The 26962-nt window shown below is 40.1% G+C and overlaps 1 protein-coding gene across 1 annotated transcript in view; it reads right to left on the bottom strand.

Moving 5' to 3' along the window:
* The window catches only part of ZNF521 (zinc finger protein 521), a 765169-nt gene that overhangs the window by 68200 nt on the left and 670007 nt on the right, over positions 1 to 26962 (bottom strand).

A 26962-nucleotide genomic window follows, 5' to 3' on the forward strand; every position in this document is an offset into this window, starting at 1 on the left:
GCAGCTCCAGTCATCCATTTTCCTGATCTTAAAGTTTCTAAATCAATTCTTACACCTAAACATTTGTGCTTGGTTTCCCTTTCCAACTCTAAGCAGTGTGGTACTGTAACCACAGGCCCCAGTTTTCTGCAGTAGCTTTAGGGTTCTGTGGCACGAGTGGAAAATTCTGCAATTATGTGATACATCTACATATAATTTTATGTTAAAACTAGTAAAAAAAGCCCGTTTCCGAAATAAATGAAACGGGCGCTAGCATGTTTTTTTTTTTGTTTGTTTTTGATATTAAGGGATACATATGATTTAAAAAAAGGCAAAGATGCTTTTTTTGTTAAAGTTTTCAGAGAGCGTGGCAGGCTGCAAGGGTGTTTTTTTTTAATTAGTGGTTGAGCATTGAGTATTGTAGAACCTCACCCCCACTTCTGTATTTAATTGTTCTTTTAGAGAGAATGTGTGTGTGTGTGTCACAGAGAGAGTTCGTCTGTGTGTGTTTGTGAAAGTGAGAGAGGTTGGTGCAAGTGGGAGGGTGGGTGCGAGTGTCTGTGTATTTGTTTTAGAGATTGTGTGTGTGTGTGTGTGAATGTTAGGCTGCAACAGTGATTTTTTTTTTAGCCCTGTACAGAGCACCCTTCCCAGGACAAAGCTTTTGTGCACACAGAACCCCCAGCCCCACCAGGCAGCTAAAAACGTGCAACATGCGCATGGTAATCATTAGGAGGAAAAGCAAGAGGACGCGATGTTGGTAGAAATATAGACCCGGCTTCCCTGCGTTTTGTTTTGTAATTACATTTCGTTATACCCCGCAGCACCGGGTCTTTCGTGTACCCTCTGTTCCCCGTAGAGGCTTGTGGCGCCCGCTGGCGTTATTTGAAATATACAGGCCAGCCCCCGTCGACGCCACCTCTTGCCTGACTCAGGAGAACGTTCAGCCGATTGGTCGGAGCTGGTTCCTCGGGGCGATGGTGGTAAAATGCCTTTTCTGCGAGTAGCAGGAGCACGCTGAAGCCGCTCTGCTCCTCCTCTGGGGTCTGACGTCGCGTTCCCTCACGTTTTGGAAGGCTGGTGTTGGGCGCCATTTGTTTCGTCGGCGCAGTGGCAGGTGATTGTGAGGCAGGAGGAGGAGTAGGGAAACAGTCCCTTTCGGTTGCGTTCCTGCCGTTCATGTTTGCACAAAATTGCTCCGCCCGCGATGTCATGACGTTCGACACGAGGGCGTGACAGACAGACATGGTGAGTGGAGAGGCTTCACCACTACGAACTAACGAACCCTTGATAGAAGTGGCTGGAGCTTGGGGCCTGAATAGAACGGTCAGGTAGAGAATTATGTCTGGAAAGGGCGTGGCTGGGGGCGTGGCTGAGGGCAAGTGTATGAGTGAGAGTGAGAGTGAGTGGTGGCTGACAGGCTACAACAGTACAGGGCTTTAGTGTTTCCGTGCCACACTGTGAGCTTCAGAATTGGAGGTGAGAATTATTAATATAGATATTAAACTTTTCCCATCCTTTAGAAAGTACTTTTCTAATCTTTGTGTCTCCAATCTATTTGGGTGGGGTTTTTTTTTTTTTTGGGGGGGGGGGAGGACCTTAGCAATCAATGCAGGAAAGGGAGGTGGTGGATTAGAGAGTACAAGAACAGGAGGGAACTGGGCTATGAGGAGAAAGGGGCTGTCAGAGGAGGGAAATCAAGAAGGGATCTCAGACAGAAGAGGTAAAGGTTCAGGAGATAAGGGGATGGAAGCGCAGAGAAGGAGAATCAGGACGCAAAGGGAACAAGTGGAGAAAAGGGGAGGACAGGGGGAATCAAGGAGAGATGAGGGGAAGATATGGATTCAGGACCGAGAGAGCAATGGACAATCCCCTCATTCACATTCCAAAGTTCCTCTAATCTTTTCCCTCTGCTGGCACTCACGTTTTCCCTACCCCTCCTCCTTCCACCTCACAACACACAGCCTTTCGAATTCTCCCACTCACTTTTCTCACCCTGACTTCTCTCTCATCACTTGAACTCCACAGTCTCTCTGATCCCCTTACACTGTTGTCCCATCCCCTCCTCCTTTTATGCTCTCTTTCCCTCTCCCATGACCCTTTCACTCTCCCTCTAACTTCCTCATTCACTCACCTTTCCTTCCCTTTTCCCTCCAATCCCATCACTCACCTGCTCCTTCACTCCTTCAACCACCCTCCCATTCAGCATGGCTGTAGGAGGACAATGGCAGTGCTTTGGGATGCATCCTTTTCCGTGTACACCTGAGTCCAGTGCTGCATGTTATTTATTTCATTTATATACTGCTTTTGTAACTAAAGCTAATTTAAAGTGATGTATAAGAACCAAATACTACATACACTACAATGTAATAATGTTATATTGTTCCTGTTTTAATGTGTGTATTTCTGTCACTGTATCATGTTATTACTATTACTAATTTGAATATCTCCAAGTTCATCACATTGGTTGTAATTTATGCTTACATCTGGTCATTTTATTGTTGTCCACTATATCAATATACTGTACAGAGTGAAGGGAATGAATAAACATGAAACAAAATCAACGAACAAATCAACAAAATCATGATTGTTTTCTACAACCTTTTCTTGGTGCAGGTAAATATTATTTGAAAGACTCTACAGATTTCATGTGTAAGTTGGACAAAGTGAAATGTGATTTTCTACACTGCATATTCACTACTCTAGATGTTACTTCACTTTATACAGTGATTCCTCAAAAAGAAGCACTGCCGGTATTAGAAACGTTTTTGGAACAGGATTTGGTTCCTCGGGTATCCACGAGTTTTCTGCTAAAATAAGCAACATTGGTGATGGAAAATAACTTTTTTCAATTTGAGTCTTAGATTTTTCAACAATCTCTGGGGTAGCAATGGGGGGCAATGATGGCGCCCTAGGTTGCTAATTTATTTATGCTGATATTTGAAGAAAAGTTTATATACACTGCAAGAGCATACAAATATGCTACATTTTGGGGTAGGTTTATAGATGACATCTTTTTTGTTTGGGAAGGTGACATTGAAGAATTGCTTAAATTTACACAATTTCTTAATACATGTCATGAAAGGATAAAATTTATTCTTCACTTGGATCCTGTGTGTCTTTTTTAGATATGCAAGTGAAAAAAATGGAAACTGGTTTTTGTACTATAGTACATCATAAGGAAACAGATCGTAACACATTTTTAGATTAGAGAGAGCTATCATCCACCAACACTGAAAGACAGTTTACCATTTTCACAATTCATCAGGTACTGGCGGTTATATATACAAGATGAGGAATTTATTTATTTATTTTATTTATTACATTTGTACCCCACATTATCCCACCTATTTGCAGGCTCAATGTGGCTTACAGAGTGTTATTATGACAAATTCATGAGAGGATAATAGATATAGTCGGAGGTAGGACGAAGATATTTAAAGAGCAATCCCGAGATCTATTTCATAGATTGCAGCAACAAGGTTATCCTTCCCGAGTTTTAAAACAAGCCTATAGGAGAGCAAAATATAACAACAGGGAGTGGCTGTTACAATCACGGGAACATGATGAAATTGATCAATCAGTTCTGACATATGTATTGAGATATTGTCCCTTATCACCACAAACTATGAGAGCTGTAAAAAAATTTTTGGAAGGTGCTTGTGACAGTTCCAGTGTTTAGGAACTGGTTAGCTTTCAGGTGTGGTAAGAATCTAAAGGAGGTTCTATGTTCCTCAAGTTTACCTATACAAGAAGCATCAATGAGAGATAATAGAGCACTTAAAGGACATAAGTGCTGCTGTAATTGTTCAGTTTGCAAAGTGATGATTGAAACTACAGGATCCGGTCAGCAAGAAGAAATATTGATTGAAGTCAGACACGACATGTGGAACAGATCATGTTGTCTATTGTTTGATTTGTCCATTTGACAAACTGTATGTGGGACAAACTATTTGCAAACTGTCAGTGAAGTTAATCGAACACTGAAGCATGATTGTTACGTATAAAACAGCTTTATCCCTTGCTGCTCACTGTATTCAGTTTGCCCATGATTTTGATTATTTGCGTTGCCTTGTTCTACAGTGGATAGCACCTCTGAATAGAGGCAGCGATAGATGGAAGATATTACAGCAAGAATAGAAATGTATTTGGAACCGTCCGGTTTAAATGCTCATATAGAATAGTGTGACTTTTTTAGAAAAACATTTTTTTTGAACAAATGCTTTTTTTGTGTTTCTGTATTTTGATCGCGTATGTCTGACTTCAGGGTATAAAAAAGAGGAGCCATGTTTGCAGTTTTGTGAGAACCATTATTACGCAGCGAGCTTACGATTAAGAAGTATGAACTGTTTAATTTAGATTTTGTTACAGAGCTGAAAGATTGAGTCTGATATTTTGGTTTTGTTCCTAGTCCCAGATGGCAATATCCTGAAGCAGCATAGTGAAATGCTAGCCATCGTTGGTCTGTCATTGTGGGACCAGAGACACACAAGTGAAACTGGGAGATGGCTCTATACCAGATCATTGTGAGAGAAGAACTTTATAAAATAAGTGTGCTTTATGATATTTAAAACACAAATTGATAAAGTGGAGAATTGGAAAAAGTGGAGATTGAAGAAATTTGGATCAAGTGATGGACATTAAACATGACTGTTAAGGAAGATCTTTTCATGCAGATAATGAAAGCTTCAGCTCCGAAGGTATTGAATGACCGGGATAGTGGATTAAATGATTACTTCTAGCTACTTTTAAGTGAACTGACTAGGTTATCATTTTGTTTCACATTTTACTATTGTTTCACTGTTAATATAATGTAAGATTTTTTTTTAAATGTCAGGCTATACCTGTTATACACTGCCCTGAATGAACCTTCATAAAGGCAGTTAATAAAACCTAATAAACTAATATATACATATATACATAAAATAGAAAACTAAAATTACAATACAAAAACTTAATTTATATTAAAACATAAAAATGAAAATGTAAATATATTTGTTCATACCTAAAACTGAATACAGTCAAACAAAAAAAATCATTTAGAAGAGAATGAAGAATTCGGGATTTTTCTAAATGTCAGCAAATTGGTTTTGTGATCCGGTTGAATTGGTAGACTGTTCCACAATTGAGGAGCAGCTGTCAAGAAGGCTTGGGATCTCTATCATACCCTGCAAATCAGCAATCTAGAAGGGACTATCAGCTGACATCATTAGATCTTAATGCTGTCTGGATAATACCTCCTTAAGCTAATTAAGAGTTCTTTGAGGGTGCAAAATATCAGTGTTTATTGGTGTTTTCATGCCACAGGTGCTGTTGCCAAGTATCTTTTCTGGTGGAATCAAATATGTATATTTGTGTCACTTATAAGTTGTCAGAGCAGAAAAGGCACAAAAAACTGGGTGGAGGATATAAAATGAGCCAAGGAAGGGGTGAGAAATTAAGGATAGTGTTTTTTTTTTCTGGTATTTATCTAACAAACACCTATTTTGAATATTTTTGCATCAGTCTGCTTTATCTGTGTTTATTGGTTAAAACCTAAAATCTGAAGCCTTATGTATAACTACACAGGTCTATTCGTCTGGAGAACTCTGAAGACCAACATCAGGATCTTAACTTGAATCTGTTCTTTTATTGGCTACCAACTCAGGCTAATCAAGTATGGGCAAGAACTTTCCACTCTTACTACAGCAAGTGATGAGCTGGACTGCAGCATTCTGGACTACCTGCAGTCTTCTTAGGGGCCCTTTTACTAAGCCACGTAGGTGCCTATGCGCATCCAACTCGTGCCAATTTAGAGTTACCACGTGGCCCGTGTGATAATTTCATCTTTGATACGTGTCCGCTGTGTGTGCCAGAAAAGATATTTTATTTTCTGACGCATGGTGAAAATCAGGCGGTAACTCCGACTTGACGAGCGTAGGCGATTATCGCACCGTTAAAGTGAGAGACCTTACTGCTAAGTCAATGACTGGCGGTAAGATCTCAGACCCAAAATGGACATGCGCCAGTTTTTATTTTGATGCATGTCCATTTTTGGCAAAAATTTTAAAAAGGCCTATTTTACAGGTGCGCTGAAAAATGGATCTGCGTGCGCCCAAAACATGCGCCTACACTAGCTCAGCCCATTTTTCAGCGCATCTTAGTAAAAGGACCCCTAAGAGACTTTCCTGGAAGACCTATATACAAAGCATTACAATAACACAGGCAGATTAGTTGAATATTTTCCTGTCACTCTGTTTATCTTTGTGGATGATGGCAACTGTGTGCTGGGTTCTTCAAATTATAATACTTAGTTTTTCAGATTATTTTCTCTTTTCAGTCTCAAAATGACATTTCTTTCTGAATTTTTTTTTTTTTTTTTTGCATTGTAAACTGCTTTGTTATGTCTATAGGAAAGGTGGTACATTAATAAACCATAAACCACTCTTTGTTTATATGCTTATCCTGTATTTAAGTCTATGATGCATCAGTGTGGTGACAGCAAAGATTCTAATGAAGATTAAAGAATCAACACTGATTTACTTAAGATTCACAGTAGTAGCAGTGAGTAAGTAACAATGACTTTCAAACAGCACATGCTTATTTCTCATCAGGAATGAGCTACATGTAAAACCAGAAAGTAAAATGGAAACTGGAATAATTTGGTTTGCTCATTGTTAAGTGATTTATTAAAAATAAACTACATTACTAATGCTATTGCTTTAATACCAGCTCACCGCTAAAAGCTTTGAACTATTTAAACTATCAGAACACAGGCACCAAATTAAAAAAAAAAAAGAAACATTTTTAACAGAGTTTGATTTTATAGTCACAATGAGGTTCTCTGAGGCATGCATTGCTGAACCATAATCACCCTTCTCAGATGGTTGAAAGCACACCGCCTTCGGCCTCATACCATGGTATACAACGCACCTATGGCATGCAATTATGATACAATGCATGTCCTGTTGTGCTTCACTGCCCAATTGTATAAACCAGCAAAGAAAGGAAACCATCAAGAAAATTTGAGACTGGGAAGAACTTGAGGTAAAAGTGATTCAGAATTTCATAGCATTTAATGCTGAACAGTTTCCTTCAATTGCTAGCCCAGGAAGTCAAGGAGTGCATCCATTAGTCTGTAGCTCAGAATCAAAGCCATGTTCATGTTCTTTCTTGTTCACATCATCTCACCAGTCCCACATGGTTGACAAAACATAGTGCAAACAATGAAATACCATATGGATAAATATCTTATCTATAAGAAGTGATAGGTAGGAGTAAGAGTCATTTTAGAAGGGTTAAGCTTATTCATATGCATAAGCAGGCATACATGTCTAAATAGCTACTTACACATGTGTATCCCCAGTACGCACAGATTTGAAGGTGGCATGTTCTCAGCATGGGTTGAGTATACCATTAGAAGTATATATGTATTTCCTACTTTATAAACAAAATACATATATAGATCAAAAAATTTGAGTATGATATTTACACCTGTTCCGAGAAATACATAACTAACAGCTGTTGGTTTGAATATGGGATTTGAAGGAATGATTGAGGCAGGATTGTGTTTAAATTTCTGGTAACAATGATATAAAAGAAAGTTAAAAAATTTTTTTGAAGTTGTGTTTTGCAAAATCAGGCAGCACTTACATCTGTAGGTGGCCAAATTGCTGCTACATGAGTAACTGCCACTACTTAGACATACAAAGCCCCGAGTGATGCCTATATATTTTCTGTGGCTTTATAGGTGTTTTACAAAAGCCTCTGTGGTCAGCAAGGTTTTAATGGAAAACAAAATACATTCACTGGGTATCCCTTTTTTTGTTTACATGACCAATGCAAAACCAGGCTTACTGCCTCATAAATAAACATAAAAGGAATGAAAAAGGCTCTTAAAAAACATAATGCAGTATGTTTCAGCTGTACCAGTCCGGGAGAAAACTGAATACTTTACAAGGTATGATAGCTGCTGCTACACCAATGCAAGAATTGTTTTAGAGATGACAGAGGTCCCCATTTTCAGATATATGCAGTAGACTCTCAGTGGAGGCAAAAGAGGAAAGACAGAGTGGATGAGTGACCTAGTGGTTAGAGCAATCACTGAGAATAGGGGAAGACAGGGATGAAATCCTATTGATAACTCTTTGTGACCTTTGATAAGTCAATTCACCCACTGTTCCTTCTGGAACAAACTAAGGGCCTTTTTTTTTTAATCAAGCTGCACTAACAGTGCAGCTTATTGCCGCGCAGGAACTGTTAGTGCAGCTTATTGCCGCGCAGGAACTAACAGTTCCTGCGCGGCAATGCCGACAGAGTCCGTTCAAAGTGAATGGGCTTTGTCAGCATTACCACACTGGGAGCTGCTTGATAAAAGTGGCCCTTAGAATGCAAATGCTCTGAAAACACTGTTCCTGAATGTAACTTGCATTGAACTAATAATGAAAAGGCATGAGCTACATCAAAACGATACCAAAAAGAGCAGGAATTTGTGTCTACATAATTTTAAGTTCTTATTGGAAGTGATCAGCCAGGCTGAGTCACATTTGCTCTAAATCACCACCATGAAAGGTTTCTAATGTGGGTATAGCCCTAATGTCCTCCTTGATAAAGACTGAGGCAAATTTTATTTTTTAAAGTTTTTCTGCTATTGACCATATCCTGTCTGATCACTCCTTTTACCCCTTGGTCATTCAACAGTCCAACTAACTCCATCATGGGCTTTTTGCTTAGGATGCATTTGAAAAACATTTTAGTAATAGTTCTTGCCTCCTCAGTAAGTTTCTTTTCAAAATCTTTCTTGGCCTGCCTTATTATCTTTTACATCTAATTTGCCAGTGCTTGTGCTCATCCCTATTTTCTTCATTAGGTCTGCCTTCCAGTTTTTAAAAAAAAAAAATGTCCTTTTGGCCTTCACCACCCCTTTATTCTCACCATTAAATTACACTGGTTACAGCTAGTAGAAGTGAAAACTCATAGGAATGATGTTATTCCAACTATGGGTCTGTCTACCTTCCTTGAGACTTCCTGGACATCATCATCTTGAGAGCCAACCTGTTGGTAACTCTGTATCAACAATGTTAAAAAAAAAAAAACCTGTTTCATAGAAATTGAGAATTACCTATTTTAGGGTAACAGTGAGAGGTGTACCTTGGAGCTTTTATATGAAGTCCACAGTAGTGCCGCCTAGGGTCTCCCACTGCTCTACTGGGATGTCTGTAAGATTACTGGTTTCTCCTACATTCCCATGCAATGATTTAGGAATATTCAGGCTATTGACCCATCTATTATGTCCTCCAATATTTCAAATCTCTTCTCAACCACAATGTTATCTAAGTCTGTCAATGAGGCTGTCTCTTCCTACAATACTATTCTCTCCTCAGCTCTGGATACTCTCGCTCCTCCCATTCCCCATTCTGTAAGGCGTACAAAATCCCAGCCTTGATTGACCTCTAGAATTTGCGACATACGCCTTTGGCTGAAATCCTGTGCCCATGCTGACTTCATACATTTCAAATTCTTGCTGACCTCCTTCCAGTCTGTTCTTTTACTTGCCAAACAGGACTACTACATCCAGTTGACAAATTCTCTTGGCTCAAACCCTCGACATCTCTTTGCCACACTGAACTCTCTCCTCAAAGTGCCTTCACCTCCACCTCCAACTCCCCCTTCACTTTCCCCCCAGACTCTGGCTGAGTACTTTCATGACAAGGTTCACAAGATTAAACTTGAATTCTCAACCAAGTCACCTCCACCTCTCCCTTCCCTTAGTCCATTCTATCAATCGTCCTTCAAACCCTGCCTCCTTTTCTTTCTTTTCTGAAATCACTGAAAGGAAACTGCTATTTTCTTTCCTCCTCAAAACTACCTACCTGTTCCTCTGATCCTATTCCCACCCATCTAATAATCACTATCTCTCCTACTGTCATCCCTTTTATTTGACATATCCTCAATCTTTCACTTTCCACTGTGACTGATCCTGATGCCTTCTAACATGCCATAATCACACCACTCCTTAAAAATCCTTCGTTGGACCCTACCTGTCCTTCCAACTATCGTTCCATCTCCCTTTCCTATCCAAGATACTTGAACGAGCTGTTCACTGTCGTTGTCCTGGCTTTCTATCATCTCAAGCTATTGATCCACTTCAATCTGGCTTTCACCCTCTTCATTAAACTAAAACAACTCTTGCTAAAGTCTCCAGTGACCTGTTCCTGGCCAGATCCAAAGATCTCTATTCTATCCTCATCCTTCTCAATCTATCTGCTGCTTTTGATACTGTTCATCATCACCTACTCCTCGATACACTGTCCTCACTTGGCTTTCAGAGCTCTGTTCTTTCCTGGTTTTCTTCTTATCTCTCCCATCGTACTTTTAGTGTATCCTCCACTTCTATCTCACTATCAGTTGGTGTACCTGAGGGATCTGTTTTGGGACCTCTTTTTCTATACTTCTTCCCTTGGTACTCTGATCTCGTCCCATGGTTTTCAGTATCACTTTTACGAAGATGACTCCCAGATCAACCCCACACCAGAAATCTCAGCAGGAATCCAGGCCAAAGTATCAGCCTGCCTGTCTGACATTGCTGCCTGGATGTCTCACTACCATCTAAAACTAAACATGACCAAGACTGAGTTTCTTACCTTTCCCCCTAAACCAACCTCTCCTCTTCCCTCATTCTCAATCTCTATGGATAACAGTCTCATCCTCCCTGTCTCATCAGCTCGTATCCTTGGGGTCATCTTTGACACCTCTCTCTCTCTCCTTCTGTGCAGACTGCTAAAACCTGTCATTTCTTTCTCTATAATATCACCAAAATTCATCCATTCCTTTCTGAGCACACTACCAGAACCCTTATCCACACTCTTACACCTGTTGCTTAGTCTACTGCAACTTGCTTCTCACAGGTCTCCCACATAGCCATCTCTCTCCTCTTCAATCTGTTCAAAATTCTGCTGCACAACTTATATTCTGCCAGTGTCACTATGCTCATATTAACCCTCTCCTCAAGTCACTTCACTGGCTCTATATTCATTTCCGCATACAGTTCAAACTCCTCTTATTGACTTACAAGTGCATTCACTTTGCAGCTCCTCGGAACCTCTCCACTTCTCTCTGGGAACTCCTTTGACTGGATAAATTTCTCTGTACCCTTCTCCTCCATCGCTAACTCCAGACTCTGTTTCTTTTATCTTGCTGCACTATATGCCTGGAATAGACTTCCTGAGCTGGTATGTCAAGCTCCATCTCTGGCCGTCTTCAAATCTAGGCTAATAGCCCACCTATTTGATGCTGCTTTTAACTCCTAACCCTTACTCACTTGTTCAGTACCCATGTTTTATCATTCCCACCTTAGTAATTCCTTTATTTCTTATTTGTCCTGTTTGTCCCAATTAGATTGTAAGCTCTGTCGAGCAGGGACTGTCTCTTTATGTCCAGTGTACAGCAATGCGTATGTCTAGTAGTGCTTTAAAAATGATAAGTAGTAGTATTTTGTGCATTTTGCACTTGGACTTTTTTTTCTGAAAATGGACCAAAAAGATAAACGCACACAGCACAAAACATCTAGCATGTGGCTATTTTCGGAAAAAAAAAAAAAAAAGACGATTTGCTGTTTCAAAAATGGCTATATTTCCTACTCGGATTTGGGACATTTAGCACAAAATGTCCAAAGTCCAACTTAGACATTATAACGAAAATGCCCCTCCACGTGTCTTTCTAAAACACTAACGTAAGTGGTAGAAATGGAATCTATTTGTTTTGGTGTGGACATTTTATACCTGCTCAAGAGGAGGTGTGAATGTAACTGGAAAGCAGGTGTAAATGTCTGCATCTAGATTACTCAAATATATGCAAAGATTAGAATACTTTATGTACTTGTGAACGCTACCCACTCTCTATCCAAGCTTCACCCCTGTATAAGCCTACCTGCAAAGTATATGCCATCATGTCATCCTGCATACTTTTACACCAGTTGGTATTTTATAAGAGGCACATCTACGTGGCCACATATGTGTAAAATTCATTATATACAATTAAAAATTCATTATATACAATTACCCTCCTATAGTCTGGTCCTTTTTGTTGGCTATTTGCCTGGTAATGATGTAAATCACTGCTGCTTCAGTCGGCGCTTACCTCAAGTCATCAAACAATCCTGAATAGCAGAGTACATTAAACGAACCTCGTTCTCTTTGTTCAAAACAAAGAGAAGGAAACATTCTGGGGCCCTTTTACGAAGTGGAGGTAGAACTACCACTGCTTTGCCATGTGCCAATCTGGCACTACTGCTGGCTCACCGTGGCAGCCGGGGGTAGTGCTGCCTCCACCATGCACTATTTCCAGTGCATCAGAATATTTTATTTGTTCCACCAGGGGCTTATCCGGTGGTAATCAGGCAGCACCGCACTCTGCCTGGTTATCACTCGAGCCCCTACTACCTACTAAATAGGAGGCAGTATGGGCTCCCCCAGGAAATGGCCACGCAGCAAGTATATATTTACTGCATAGCCATTTCCTTTTTCTCAGAAACCCCCCACTGCCATAAAAGAGGCCTCGGCACAGGGAAAATCCATGTAGAGAGGACACCACAGGGCCCCTTTTACCGCAGCATAGTCAAAGGGCCCCTAAGAGTCAAGAACCAAATTGGTGTTACAACAGTAAATGTAAGTTTACTACTACCAAGTCTAGGATTATTAAATTGGTCAAATTGATAATTTCTTTAAATCAGTTCACTTTCAATTTCTTATGTTAACACTTCTCTTTTACAGGTGCAACTATGTTAAGTGGTGAATCAGGATATCAGATAAGTTTTATTATACAAATAACTTTTCTTGTACTATTATAAACATTTTAAAGAAATGCCTTTTCTCTCAAGAAATAACTCTGTGTCTAATTTTTGTCTTTCAGACCCTAAGGGACTTGGAACCTTCTCTATCAGGTAAGTATTTCACTGTACTATATGTCTCAGTATCTTTTCCTTCTCTCTCAGGTGTTCATGTTCATTTATTTGTGAAAGCTTTGGTCTCTTGAATCTTCTCTTTTCACCTTATTTGAACGGTGAGGCCCAGTGCTTCACGTCATCCTCTGGATGTAGACTCTGGAACCATGATCTACTACTCAACTTCAATAAATCAAAAAGAGATTCTTTCTTCCTGTCTTTCCTTCAATTTATTCTTTCTGTGAGGGAAGGGAATACTTGGGCCAGCTAACTTTTAAAATAAAGAATTAATTATGGTCCTTAACTCAGGCGCCTTTTATTACTTTGTCCCTAAACTGGGAATGGAACAGGTATTTTTCAGTTCATATACAGCACCAAACTGACCCTCGTGCCTTGCCTTATTACTTAGGCAAGTAAACCAGCACTCAGGCTCTGTAGGCCAAACACTCATGTCCTGCAGGCCCACCTCCAAAATAGCTGTGCTGTGAACAATTACAATTAAAATAAATCCTTGTTTCCCCTGAAACTCTCAGACCTCAATTCTATTACTTAATTCAATCATTCCCTCTCTCATGCAGCACTTCACTAAAGTCACAAAATATAAAATTACTTTTTTTTTCTTAAAAAAACAAAACAAAAAAAACACCTCTACAGCTAAGGTCAGCCCTCCCTTAAACCCAGTATTAAAAATATTTTTGTAACTAACAATCAGCTGTTTTGTTCAAAAATGTTCTCTCTCACACAGAGCTCTCTGTCATCCACCCAACCTCTCTGACAACTTCAGCCTTTCTGAGAACAGCTAGCGAAACTGTTGGTAAGTGTGACAGTGATTCTGAGTCATCAGCTGACCTCTGTTAGCCAATCAAACCACAGTACAAAACATTTTCAAAGGCATGGAGCTAAAGCCGGCAGGCCCAGAAATTGAGGCCCTGGCTTTGGTTTGGGCCCTTTTGCGGCTCCGGAGTTTTACTGCCCATGCATGAAAGGTCACACATGCTCTGGAGAGCAGACCAGGCCCAGACCAGCCATTTTCTTACTTGCTTCCGGCAGAAAAACAGCCCACAGGCCCTACACGTGCCATACTGCTGGCCACCAATGCCTACGACTGGCCCATAGAGCGGCCTCTGCTGCCCCTGGAGCCAGGAAACCCCTTCCCCAGAGCCAGGTAAAATATTTCTATTTCATTTATTGACCCACTGGTTACAATATGTGTTTCCTTATTTAAGAATTTGTCATCTGCATGATTTTTATTAATTACCATTACATTTAATTTTGTATGTTGTGCTCATAATCAAAAGTTTTGTACCTGGGGCAATGGAGGGTTAAGTGATTTGCCCAGGGTCACAAGGAGCTACTAGACTATCCATTTAGGCTACTCTTCCACTGTGTGTGTGTGTATGAATATATATATATATATATATATATATATATATATATATATATATATATATATATATATATATATATATATATATATATATATATATATATATATATATATATGAAATGTATAATTAAAAAATAAGAAGTCTTTAGAGAGCATAACTGCATTCAATAAAGTTAGGTTCATTAATTTTACCAATTTTGTCCTGAAATATTGCCACATATTGTTTACAAGATAATTCATGGAGATCCTACAGCTGACTAATTCAGATGTGATTTGCTTCTATATTCCAAGACCTGCTCATGTTGAGGGTGTTGCTGAGGGGGACATAAATATGTCAGGGTGCAACAATCACAAGTTTACCTTGTGAGCTGGGAGCTGCGCTGGGCATTTTCAGACTTGGTTTGATTGGTAACTGAGGTTACCAGTGTCCTGCTCTTAATCTCTCTTAATATCTTCCTGATAAACTATTGCTCATTTATTCTATTTCACCCCCTTTTTTATTCTATCCTATTAACACAAAAAGCAAAAAAAAAACCCAAACTGTCCTTTCACTTGCAGAGGGTCTGACCTTTATAAGTTCCTTATTTGTCTCTATCCTATTGCCTATATTGCACTGTGATTTTATATTTTTTATGCTGGTATTGTCTTAAAGGGATTTTAGAGAATTGTGTTTTATGCTGGAATTGTCTTCAAGGTGTTTTCACTGGAACTGTGTTTTAACCTGTGCCAAGTGTTTTAAACCTGTGACTTAATCTGGTGACATTGAATCTGGTGTCTTAAACCTGTGACTTAATCTGGTGACATTGAATCTGGTGTCTGTTTTCATTAGAATTGTGTGTTGAATCTACACTGCCAGAGACTTAATTTAATCAATTTTGGCTACATAGCATCTGGTGACTCATAGCTCTGGAGGAGAGGCAATTTTGTTTTGAGCTGGGTAGTAGAACCTAAGTTTACCTTGTGAGCTGGGAGCTGCGCTGGGCATTTTCAGACTTGGCTTGATTGGTAACTGAGGTTACCTGTGTCCTAGTCCCACCCACCCACCTCTAGGTAAACTCCCTTTATATAGGGCAATCAAGGGACAAGTATCTTCATTACACTTAATTGGTCAATCCTAATTCTTGTTATTCCCTCTCATAGTTCACCTTTTCACACTTGTGAATCACATCATTATGACCTTCATTCAGTGCAATATATGCTCTGCTTTAATCCTTAGGCAAACTATCTGGAACCTTACAGCTTGTCCTATCTGTCTCCAAACATCAGCCTTGAAAGAAGAGATCAACAAACTCAAGAAAAAATTAACTACAATTAAAGAAGCATCCAGGATTACTCATTTCCCAGCTAATTTACCAACACAACTGCCTCAGAGAATGAACCATCAGAGGAATAGATGGGTCACAGTAGGCTCTGGTAGACTAAGATCTGTGACACAGAAACACTCGCCCTTCCAAGCTTTGCCCCTGCCAAATTCTTTTGCAGCGTTGCATCATTATGATAGCGAAAAAAGAAGTACTGTGGAAGAACCAGAGGCAATGAAAATAGCACAACCCCAGAAACATCCCCCAACTAATGACAGAATTGTGAAAAGCAGAACATTATTACTGCTTGGAGACTCCATTATCAGATGCATTAACTTAGGAGCACAGTTCAGGGGTTCCAACGTAGTGAAATGTCTTCCAGGATTTTCAGCTACAAGATGTACAGACCAAATACTGAAAGTGATCCGAGCAGAGAGCGAGGCTTCTAACGCTGATGTTGTAATTCACCTGGGGACAAATGACCTAGCCAACAATAGCAAGTTTACAGCAAAGAGAGCATTCCAGAAGTTTGGTGAGGGACTGAAATCTTTGGTTCGGACTGTGGCTTTTTCTGAAGTAATTCCTACGTTGGGGAGGGGAGAGGAAAGACTACGCAAAACAGAGGAATTCAGTAAGTGGCTTGAGTCTTGGTGTAAAGAAGAAGGTTTTAGATACACAGGAGAATGGGGTAATATGTGCAAAAATAACAGGCTGTACTGTAATGATGGGGTACATCTTTCTATGATGGGAAAAAGGATCCTTGGGGATAAATTCAGACAGTATGTTTCTAGACATTTAAACTAGAGGGTGGGGGTGACAAAAGGAAAAAGGGGATTTTGGAAAGTCACCCCCAGAATGAACACGATGGCAGAGGGAAAGGTCATGTAAATATAAAAAAACACCCAAACTCACTAAGCACATGGAAAGCTATGTGCACAAATGCTCGTAGTCTAAGTAAAAAGGTTCAAGACTTGCAAGCCCTGATGTTTCAAGAAAACTTGGATATTGTTGCTACTACAGAGACGTGGTTCAACGATTCTCATGAATGGGATGTGACCGTACCGGGCTATAATCTTTTTAGGAAGGACAGAGAGGGCCGAAGAGATGGAGAAGTGGCTCTGTATGTGAGAAAATATATCAGAGCAGCTGAAACGCGGGGAACCTGGGGAAAAGAAGAAGCTTTATAGATCATTCTGGAAAGAGAAGATGGAACCTGTATTCACACGGGAGTTATCTACAGACCTCCTGCGCATACCTATTGTGGAAAATATACGTAACCATCCTAAATACAACTTTTTGATCTAAGAATGAAAGAAAATAATAGCTGTTTGTGACGGGTATAATACAAGAATTGGGGTTTTAGTGTTAATGCACTGCATTGGCTACAAACATTGGAACGCTTTTGCCTCTGCATCATTGAAAAAGTGGATTTGGGATATGCAGAAGAGTATGATTTTGTGTAAGCTTTTGGAAATAAGTTCAACCTACTTGTACTTTTGATTTGTTAAGAGGGAGATTCTATATGTGGCGTCTAAAAAAAAAACTGGTGCTGAAATCAATGCCAACTAAGCGTATTCTATAATTGGCGCCTATTATAGAATATACTTAGTTGATATCTTTGTGCCTAAAACTATGTGCATCTATTTACGTCAACGAAAACATGGCACAAATCCCAGCTCATAGATTTATGTGCACTGGGCCATATTCTATAACTACGTGTGTAAATTTCAGAACGCCCACAAAATGGTCATTTCCCCATAACCACACCCCATTTTGCCTACGTGCATTACAAGTTGGCACAGTTCATTACAGAATACGCTTAGCGAGTTGTGCGTGTAAATTCTAATCTGTGCCAATTAGTGCTTGTTAAGTGTTGTCATCAGTGCTCATCAGCTTGTTAAGTTATGCACATTGTTACAGAATCCGCTTGGATTTTGGCACGGATCTCTAGGCGTGCTATATAGAATCTGGCGGTAAATGTCTCTATGGATGGGCATCTGCACAGCTATTTGTGCTTGATAGGTATCAAGTGTATTATTAAGGTTAGGTTCTGGGAAGGATCAGTAGACTAGTACATCGATATACCCAGATTCAAAAATAGTCGGTGTGGCTAAGTAGACAAGGCTTTCAAAAACGTTACATATTTTGTCAACTGAATAAGGGGAAATGCCTTAAGCAACTGGAAAGATGACTGATCTTATCACTGCTCTTATCTTTTTTTTAGAGGGGTATGGACTATGGTTGTTTACTGGCATCTGCAATAAAATATCTATGAAAAGGAATCACAGTAAGCACTATTGTGACCCCCCCCCCCTCCAAAAATGGATCAAATTTTTCATTAAGCATAGTAACCATATAAAAATGCAAAGGTCTTTCAATGAGTAGAGGTTTAGTGCCATGGACTAAAATACTGGAATGGACTATAATGCACAGTAACAGTCAAAACAGAGTATACGGCACAGCATATTTTAGAATTCTTTACAATACTGATCATTTATGGTTTCCTCCACTACTCCAGCCACAAGTTCAAGAAGCTAAAAATAAGGCATTTCTATTTATTTCAGAAAAATCTAGTCTGAGGAAGCATTTCCCTAAAGCAGGGATTGCCTGTCTCAAAAAAAAAAAAGAAAAAAGGACTCTGTGAAAAGTGGTAATGAGACATGCTAAACAATGCAGCCACAAAGTTGTAGACTGTTCGGCTACAGGCCAGAAAATGAATCCAATTTTTCATTCTGTCGTCATAAATATTTCAGTGCAAATAGTACTGATTTTGTGCAACTGTGGCTAAGCAAAGGGCCTCAGTGTGAATATTAAAAAAGAGAGAAAGAAGACAAAATTAAAGGTTACCAACTAATTTCTTGTTTAAATGCAATAATTTTTTTTGGGGGGGGGGGGGGGAGGGGGATTGAGACAACACGTGATGCAAACCAGAAGAGGAAAAAAAAACATTTACTCTGCTCTTCTTCTGACAGCTTCTCATAAAATATCAGCAGTCCATCTATCTTTTAGTACTCCAGGCTCCTCTGGAGAGCAGAAAATAGTAGTTTAAAGCTCACTTCAGTGCCAGTCTGCAGGAGATTGCTTTCCACAGGACCCCTGTTGATGGAGGCCTAGGGGAAGAAGCCCAGGAGTTATTCAATCAGCCCGAGACTCAGGGGCAGCTGGGGGTCCTTTGAGGGCTGATTATAAAGCTGCCCTCCTGTTGCCTGCCTTGGAAAAGAACAAAACGAGCAGCCTCTTGCTGAGCGGATTCTGTGAGAAGGAATTTCACCTGTCATGGAGTCTGTCAGAATTTCCAGGATTTATCTTTGTGCAAAATTAATAAAATACCAACTAAGATTTCATCCTGCCTACTAAGCTGTGTCATCTCTAAGTGATTCTTCACCTAAGAAAAACCTGCAAACAGAGCTCCAGCCATTCTTGTCCTCCATTTATATTTGGGGGCCTTGGCAGAATGCTATTACTGTTTTATCAGATTTAAACAAAACAAAAAAACCCACAGTTGCATACAACACTGAAGAGTAGAGAACTAGCATCTTAATTCACAGACTATCAACCTTTTTATAGTGATTCTGAATCCTCAGAAACAAGCTAATGTCTAAAGCACAGAACAATCTACTTTCTGCTGTTTTACAATGCTAGTCCCTTATGGCTTCACATCTGTTATACTCACATACTGGTGATGCAGGTCTGGATCTGATTTACCATTTTTAACTCTTCACAGACAGCGGAACACATGAAGTTCTATAGATTCATCCTATTAGAAACTGTGTTACGGTTTCTGTTTGCCATGCATATATATTACAAGCAAATCCTGGATAAGAAATTGATCCTTAAACTCCAATCTAGGCAGTCTACAGTTAAGAGTCCTTATTTCATTTGCTTAAGTAAATAATTTGAAAAATGGTTTAAATCAGCTGGAAACTGTAGATTCAAGTGTCTTTGAGCCCCAGGGAATAATTTTGAAACAGGGTTTAAAGTGATTTCAAGAACATTAAAAAGCTGCATAAGGAAAGCATGTTTCACAAATATATATTTACTGAGCAAACCTCTGAACCCTGAAGCTAAAAGTTTATTGTCTCCAAACAAACCCTATGCCCTCCAGGGATTGGAGGGGTTGTCTGATGACTATAAAGGTCAACTATTTGCAAGTGCAGAAGCTTTTGTTACAGCTGCCTCAACAGAACAATTAATGAATGAATAAGTAAACTGTATACTGTGTCAGATGATGAACGTTCTGAGCGCAGTTATTCAATCACAAAATAGAAAAGTGAGGAAAGGTAGCTCTAACATTAATAATTCCTTTTACATTCTACCTAATGAGGAGCACGGCTCACCAATCAACAGGTGCTCAACAAAAGCAATAATCACTACCTTTTACATGTGAGATCCCATTTTAATGAACTCTGCACCTGAACATTTCTTAATCTCAGCAACCACTCACTTGTCAAGTGACCTCCCAGAAAATGAGACTGTCTTGGTGGTGTAATTACAGTATCTTGATAATATATTGAACATACAGGATAAAATAACTTTTAGAAGGCAGCAGTTGTCACAACAACAAAACTCCATAAAGGAGACAGAGAACACTGATGCACAGATGGTGGGAATGGGACACAGGGTGTCCTCAGCAGGCTACAGTACATGTGCCTTACAGCCATGGAAAAATAAGGGGTCCACACTAGGACACAATCATGAATTATAAGTGGGTATGGGCGTCTCACAGTGAATATACTCTTCCAGTTTTCCTGCATGATCACTTTTCACCTTTACTAACTCAACACTGATAATATTGAATCTTGTCACAAGTTTTCTAGATGTGCCAGACTCATTCAACAAACATAAATGGGGCAGGTTATGTTACTGTAACAACTATCAGTCACTGCAGAGAAATAAATTTAAGGGACGTTATGGGCCACTGAAGCTCTACTGAAGGCTTCTTTTATCTCTGATAGTTGCTTTCAGCTGTTAGTAGAGGATAAGGTTTGCACCCAAGAAGCTCCAGTGATTTTTTTTAACACCTTGGTTTATCTTTCTCATGGCTTCCTTTCTAAATCCTTCTTTGCTTCTCATCTTGAGGAATTTTCCGATTCCCATGACACATCTTTTGGTGTCAGCCTAGTGGAGCATCAGGACATGTATTTTGAACATTCAGTGATTTTAAAGGCTTAATTTACCTCGTCTTTCACTTTAACTGAAAACCTCTACTCTATGTGCTAAATTATCTACCTGTCGGTGTGCCAACGGATTTTATTCTTTTGCAAACTGCATTGCTACGAACGGTACAAAAGGCGGTCTATCAAATTTTAATAAACTCAACTAAACGACAGCACGGCCAGCATTGGTTTTAAGTACTATTCATCTTGCCTACAAGATTTCAGGCTTTCACACAGAACACTGCTCTCTCGCCTCACTTTCTAACGATGAAGCCGTACTCTTTGTAGCTTCAGGGCAAAGAAGCTGCTACTTGCTATAGACTTGCTGCAAATATCACAATAAAGGATGCCAATGTGGATTTCTTATAAAATACAAGTTCAGCTCCAGAGCTGCCTTGCCTTAGCAAACTCAAGGGCGAACAATCAATCCTGCTGCAAATGCACAGCAGCAAGCCATTTCATACAGCTGTCCAAACGATCAAATACATCAATGCATCAAGACTTGTCTGAAATTAATGCTTTTCCCTTTTCGTGTGTCTATAATCAATGTTCTCCTTTGCTTTTCCTCAAAACTTATCAGCTTAATTGTTTGTGCTGGCAACAGTATTTGCTCTGCACTGAAATAAAAAAGCCCACAGCTCAGGCTGATCCTGTGGTGCTACAGTATTTGGCTCTAGCAATGCAGAAAACCAAGATTCAGAAGTTGATCAGTAAGTCAATAGAGAATTAATCTCCCTGGGGTGACCTGAAGAGGTGATGGGTTTAATCGAAGGGATAACAACAGAGGAGAGCTGAATTAAACAGCAAGGAAAACTAGTCATATAGTTGTGACCCCAGAGTCACTAAAAGGGCAATTCTGCCTGTACTTATGTGCCTATTGAACACTACAGACACACTACTCTTTAATAGGGGCTATTGAGCAATAGTGTGCATGATTAACACCAAGGAAAACAAATGGATAAGTGGCAAGAAGAGTGAATTAAATTTTGGGTGGTAGAAGACAGATGATGGCTTTAAGGAAAAGAAATAGACAAGGAGATAGAGGTATGGGAAGAGAGAGAAAGAGGAGGGAAGTGAAAAGGTAGGTAATAGGAATATGGGATGTTAAAAAAAAACTGGGGAGGAGACAGATGAATCTTTACATAAACTTCTAGCATTGGATATACACCTTGACAGCTGAAGATTGCTCTGAAAACAGGAAGGAAAGAGGAGGAGGGAAATACTGGAGAGACAGGCTAAGCACAATGAAGAAAGAGAATGGTAGTAAGAAATGAAAGGAAAGCAAAAATCTGAGAATTTGGAAATGGGGAAAAGGATGAAGAGCCAGAACTGATTACACCACAGCTTGACTACTGTAGAGCCTGTATAGTGCTCAGATTATAGAGCCTGCACTAACTCCAATCAATTCAGAGTGCTGCAGCACCACCGCCAGAGGGCTGCAACTGGCGTGACTTCATCACACCCTTTCAGTACAAAATAGATTGGATACTTGTACCCTACAGGGCCAGAATTAAATCTATCTCTGATTTTCAAGGCCCTCAGATGAAATGGGAGTGGGAGCAGCAGATCAGAGTCAAACAACACACAGAGGTTAAAAAAAATGTTATTGTTCAAGTTTTGAGGAAAAAGGGGTCCTTTTACTAAAGCATGATAAGCCACATGGCGATCCGGCACTACCACACTGGAATGTTTTTGTGGAGTTAGCGCCGGGGACTTACCTGGTGATAATCGGGCCCTTTTACCACCAGGTTAGCACGGGGGCCCTTACCGCCTCCTAAACAGGTGGCAGTAAGGGCTCTTCCTGGAAATAGCCGTGTGGCAAGTGGTTAACTTACCGCAAGGCCATTTCCTTTAATAATAATTTAAAAAAAGGCCTTTTACCCTCTGCAGTAAAATGGGGCTTCTGCATGCGGCAAATCCATGTGCTGATGCCACCACAGTGGTCCTTTTACTGCAGCTTGGTAAAAGGACCCTCTAAATGACAAAAGCCCAACATGGCTACACTTTGCAACAAACAGCAAAATAGTGGGCCTTACATACCATAATACATGTTAGTTTAGGTTAATATAGGATACTGATAGAATTGAAAACTGAACTTTGTAAGTTATCTTTAAAACCAAGCATGGTAAAAGAAGATTTGAGGGTGGCCAATGTAACACTGTTTTTTAAAAAAGGTTCCACAGGTGATCCGGGAAATTATAGACCTGTGAGCCTGACTTTGGTGCCGGGCAAAATCGTAGAGACTACTATAAAGAAAAAAATTTACAGAGCATATTCAAAAGCATGGATTAACGAGACAAAGCCAATATGGATTTAGTCAAGGGAAATCTAGCCTCACTAATCTACTACATTTCCTTGAAGGGGTGAATAGACATGTGTTTAAAGGTGAGCCAGTCGATATTGTGTATCAGATTTTCAAAAGATATTTGACGAAGTACCTCATGAAAGACTCCTGAGGACATTAGCAAGTCATGGGATAGGAAGTAATGTCCTTGTGTGGATTAAAAACCGGTTAAAAGATAGAACACAAAAAGTAGGGTTAAATGGTATTCTCAATGGAGAAGTGTAGATAGTGGAGTTCCCCAGGGGTCTGTGCTGGGACCGCTGCTTTTTAACATATTTATAAATGATCTAGAGATGGGAATAACTAATGAGGTAATTAAATTTGCTGATGACACAAAGTTATTCAAAGTTGTTAAATCAAAAGAGGACTGTGAAAAACTGCAAGAGGACCTTGTGAGACTGGGCATCCAAATGACAGATGACGTTTAATGTGAGCAAGTGCAAAGCGATGCATGTGGGAAAGAGGAACCTAAACTATAGCAACGTGATGCAAAGTTCCACATTAGGAGTCACCGACCAAGAAAAGGATCTAGGTGTCATTGTTGATGATATGTTGAAGCCCTCTCCTCAGTGTGCAGCAGCGGCTAAGAAAGCAAATTGAATGTTAGGAATTACTAGGAAAGGAATGGAAAATAAAAATAAGAATGTCATAATGGCTTTGTACCTCAAATACCATATGCAATTCTGGTCACAGCATCTCAAAAAAGATATAGTGGAATTAGAAAAGGTACAGAAAAGGGCGATGGAAATGATAAAGGAGATGGGATGATGTCCTTATGAGGACTGACTCATAAATGGCTAGGGTTCTTCAGCTTGGAGAAGAGATGGCTGAGGGCAGATATGATAGAGGTCTATAAAATACTGACTTGAGTGGAACGGGTAGACGTGAAATTGCTTATTTACTCTAGAACTAGGGGGCATGCAATGAAGCTACTAAGTAGTAAATTTAAACAAATTGAAGAAATTATTTATTCACTCAACGAGTAATTAAACTCTGGAATTCCTTGCCAGAGAATCTGGTAAAAGCAGTTAGCTTAGCAGGGTTTAAAATTTTTGGATAATTTCCTAAACGAAAAGTCCACAAGCTATTATTAGAATGGACTTGGGAAAGTCCACTGCTTTTTCCGAGGACAAGCAGCATAAAAATCTGTTTTACTGTTTTGGGATCTTGCCAGGTGCTTGTGACCTGGATTGATCACTGTTGGAAACAGGATACTGGGCTCGATGGACCTCCAGTCTGTCATAGTATGGCAACATTTATGTTCTAAAGCACGCAAAACACCTCATTATTATATAAACCAAATAATGTGGCCTGCAGTGAACAAAGGTGGAAAACAAGAATCCTTCATCTGCCCGACGGCACACCAACATTTTTCACGGTAACCTCTACCCCCCCTCAACATCCCTGACTCTTACCAGGGGTGTCTAGTGGTTGGGCAGAAACAAGCCCTAGATACTGTTTTCATAGTATGAAGTTCTGAATAATTTGTTTTTGTTAATTTTGATGACATGATTTTGTCTGTTATTTTGTCTGGTTTTGTTAGTTTTTATTTTATTGTGTATGTGGATTTGTACTTCGCTTAGAATTTGAAGATAATGTGGAATATAAACAAATATTATTATTGTGGAGGAGTGGTCTAATGGTTAGTGCAGCAGACCGATCCTGGCGATCTGGGTTCAATTCCCACTGCAGCTCCTTGTGACCTTGGGCAAGTCACTTAACCCTCCATTGCCCTAGATTGTGAGCCATCTAGGGACACAGAAAGTACCTGCACATAACGTGTACAGCGCTGCGTATGTCTAGTAGCGCTATAGAAATTATTAGTAGTAGTTATTACTCTTGCCCCATCACCTGACCAGATTCAAATTGAGCCTCTAACCCTTAGCAGTAGTCTCTCAGTATTACCGTTAGTGACCTAGCTGTCTTCTGATCAACCTCTTCTATAATTACCTTTTAGTCTAGGCACCATAATGGTTGTACCACACTCTGTTGATGGTTTACAGCTCACAGAAATGAAGTTTTTGAGGATCAGACTAAGTTGATCTCAAGTCTCTAAGAGGGCAATTCTATAACAGGGTGCCTATTCTATAAAAGAACATAGGTGCCTACTTTCTTTAATAGAATACTAGCATACTGGGTATATACAGTACATGCTTAAAAGTTTTGAGTGAGTACATGCCAGCCATAGAGCTGTTGTGTTAGCACCTACATTGTCCAGATATGCATGTAAGTTGTAGCATTCTACAAGATACATGCATAAGTGTGACTCCTGCCCATGCTCCACCCCTGTGTATGCCCCTTTGCAAATATGAACTACGTCACTCTTGCAAGTATTTAGAGAACGACGTTCAGGCAGATATTTGGCAGTTATGTGAGGACATATCTACACAAATGTCATTATTCTAATCATTTATGCACTAATATGTTATAGAATTATTTAAGCCCTATAACAAAAACATGTGTTCTCTGGTAACACATTGCCTGGAAATACGGTGCATTTGCAATATGTTAAAAAAAAAAAAAAAAAGCAAGCATCATTTTTGAAGGGCTCAAGTGAATCACTTCTGTCAACCTCTCCCCCTCCTTTATGTGTTTCTTCATTTGAAGATTTTCATTTCACATTGGAAAAAGTGATGGAAAGGGGGTCCACTGATTGGTTACTTGCTTTAGAAGGAGGTCCTATAAACAGAGGTAGAGCTAAATCTGCCCTTTCCTCCCAGTCCCCCAAAATCATTCTGTTTATGAACAGATATTTAAATGCAAGTTATACTCATTAGCAAAAGAAGAAGAAAAGACAACATGAGAATCATGCCAGTAAGGGAAATGGATTTGATAAACCACCTTTCTGTGGTTACAATCAAAACAGTTTATACATTATATACAGATACTTATTTTGTACCTGGGCCAGTGGAGGGTTAAGTGACTTGCCCAGAGTCACAGAGAGCAGCAATGGGAATTGAACCCAGTTTCCCCTGGTTCTCAGGCCACTGCACTAACCATTAGGTTATTCCTGGAACCTGTTTGTTTCAACACCAACAGGAAAAGAGGCAGGCCAAGAAGTTATCGTAGGCCTGCACAATAGAGAAGGCAGCGCCAGACAGACAGGAAAGCTCCAATCAGGTGTGGGGGGGGGGGGGGGGGGGGGGGGGGAAGGGCCAAAGGGAAGAAAAGGCAAGGATGGGGCTCTCACGCCATTCTGGAGGTGACTCCTGGCCTTGACAAGTGAGAAGTCACTGTCGGGAGACATGGCAAAAAAGACCCAGGGAGCCAGTAGAAAATGGTGTGGGGAAGGGGGAGTCAGCGCTGTTTTAAGGTACATGCAAGGGCCCTTCTACAGTGAGGGAGGCACATGCACAGAAAAGGTGGCCCCCTACTCTTGCACGGAGGAGGGAGATCCCGAGCTGATGGAAACGAGCCACAAAAGACTTTGAATGGCTGGGAAGGTACTGTGGACTCAGGTATGCTTGTGATGGCAACCTGATGCAAGAAGACCATGAGTGACCCATGCTTGAATGGTTGGGGTTGGACATCGTAGCCTTAATAGTAGTGGAGCTTAGGCATGGCCCCCCAGGGATGGGAATGATTGAAGTAGCTCATGGGTTATATATACAAAAGTTAGCATAGGATGACTGCTTAAGATAGAAGATGTTGTAATAGACAGACATGGTTAAACTGTTGTTAAATTTGAAACCCCCCTCACCCCGGTACCATACATTAATTCCCTGTTGGTATAGTGGTCCCTGGGAAGGAGCAATCCCAGTCACTCCTGCCCTTTTGGCGCTGGTCTCTCAAACTGACACCCCTAGCGGTAGTTTTGCTCTACTACCACTAGGGGTCTTTTATAAGGAAAACATGATCACTAGTGGTAGTGGCACA

Source organism: Microcaecilia unicolor, chromosome 1, assembly GCF_901765095.1.
Source record: "Microcaecilia unicolor chromosome 1, aMicUni1.1, whole genome shotgun sequence".
NCBI lineage: Eukaryota > Metazoa > Chordata > Amphibia > Gymnophiona > Siphonopidae > Microcaecilia > Microcaecilia unicolor.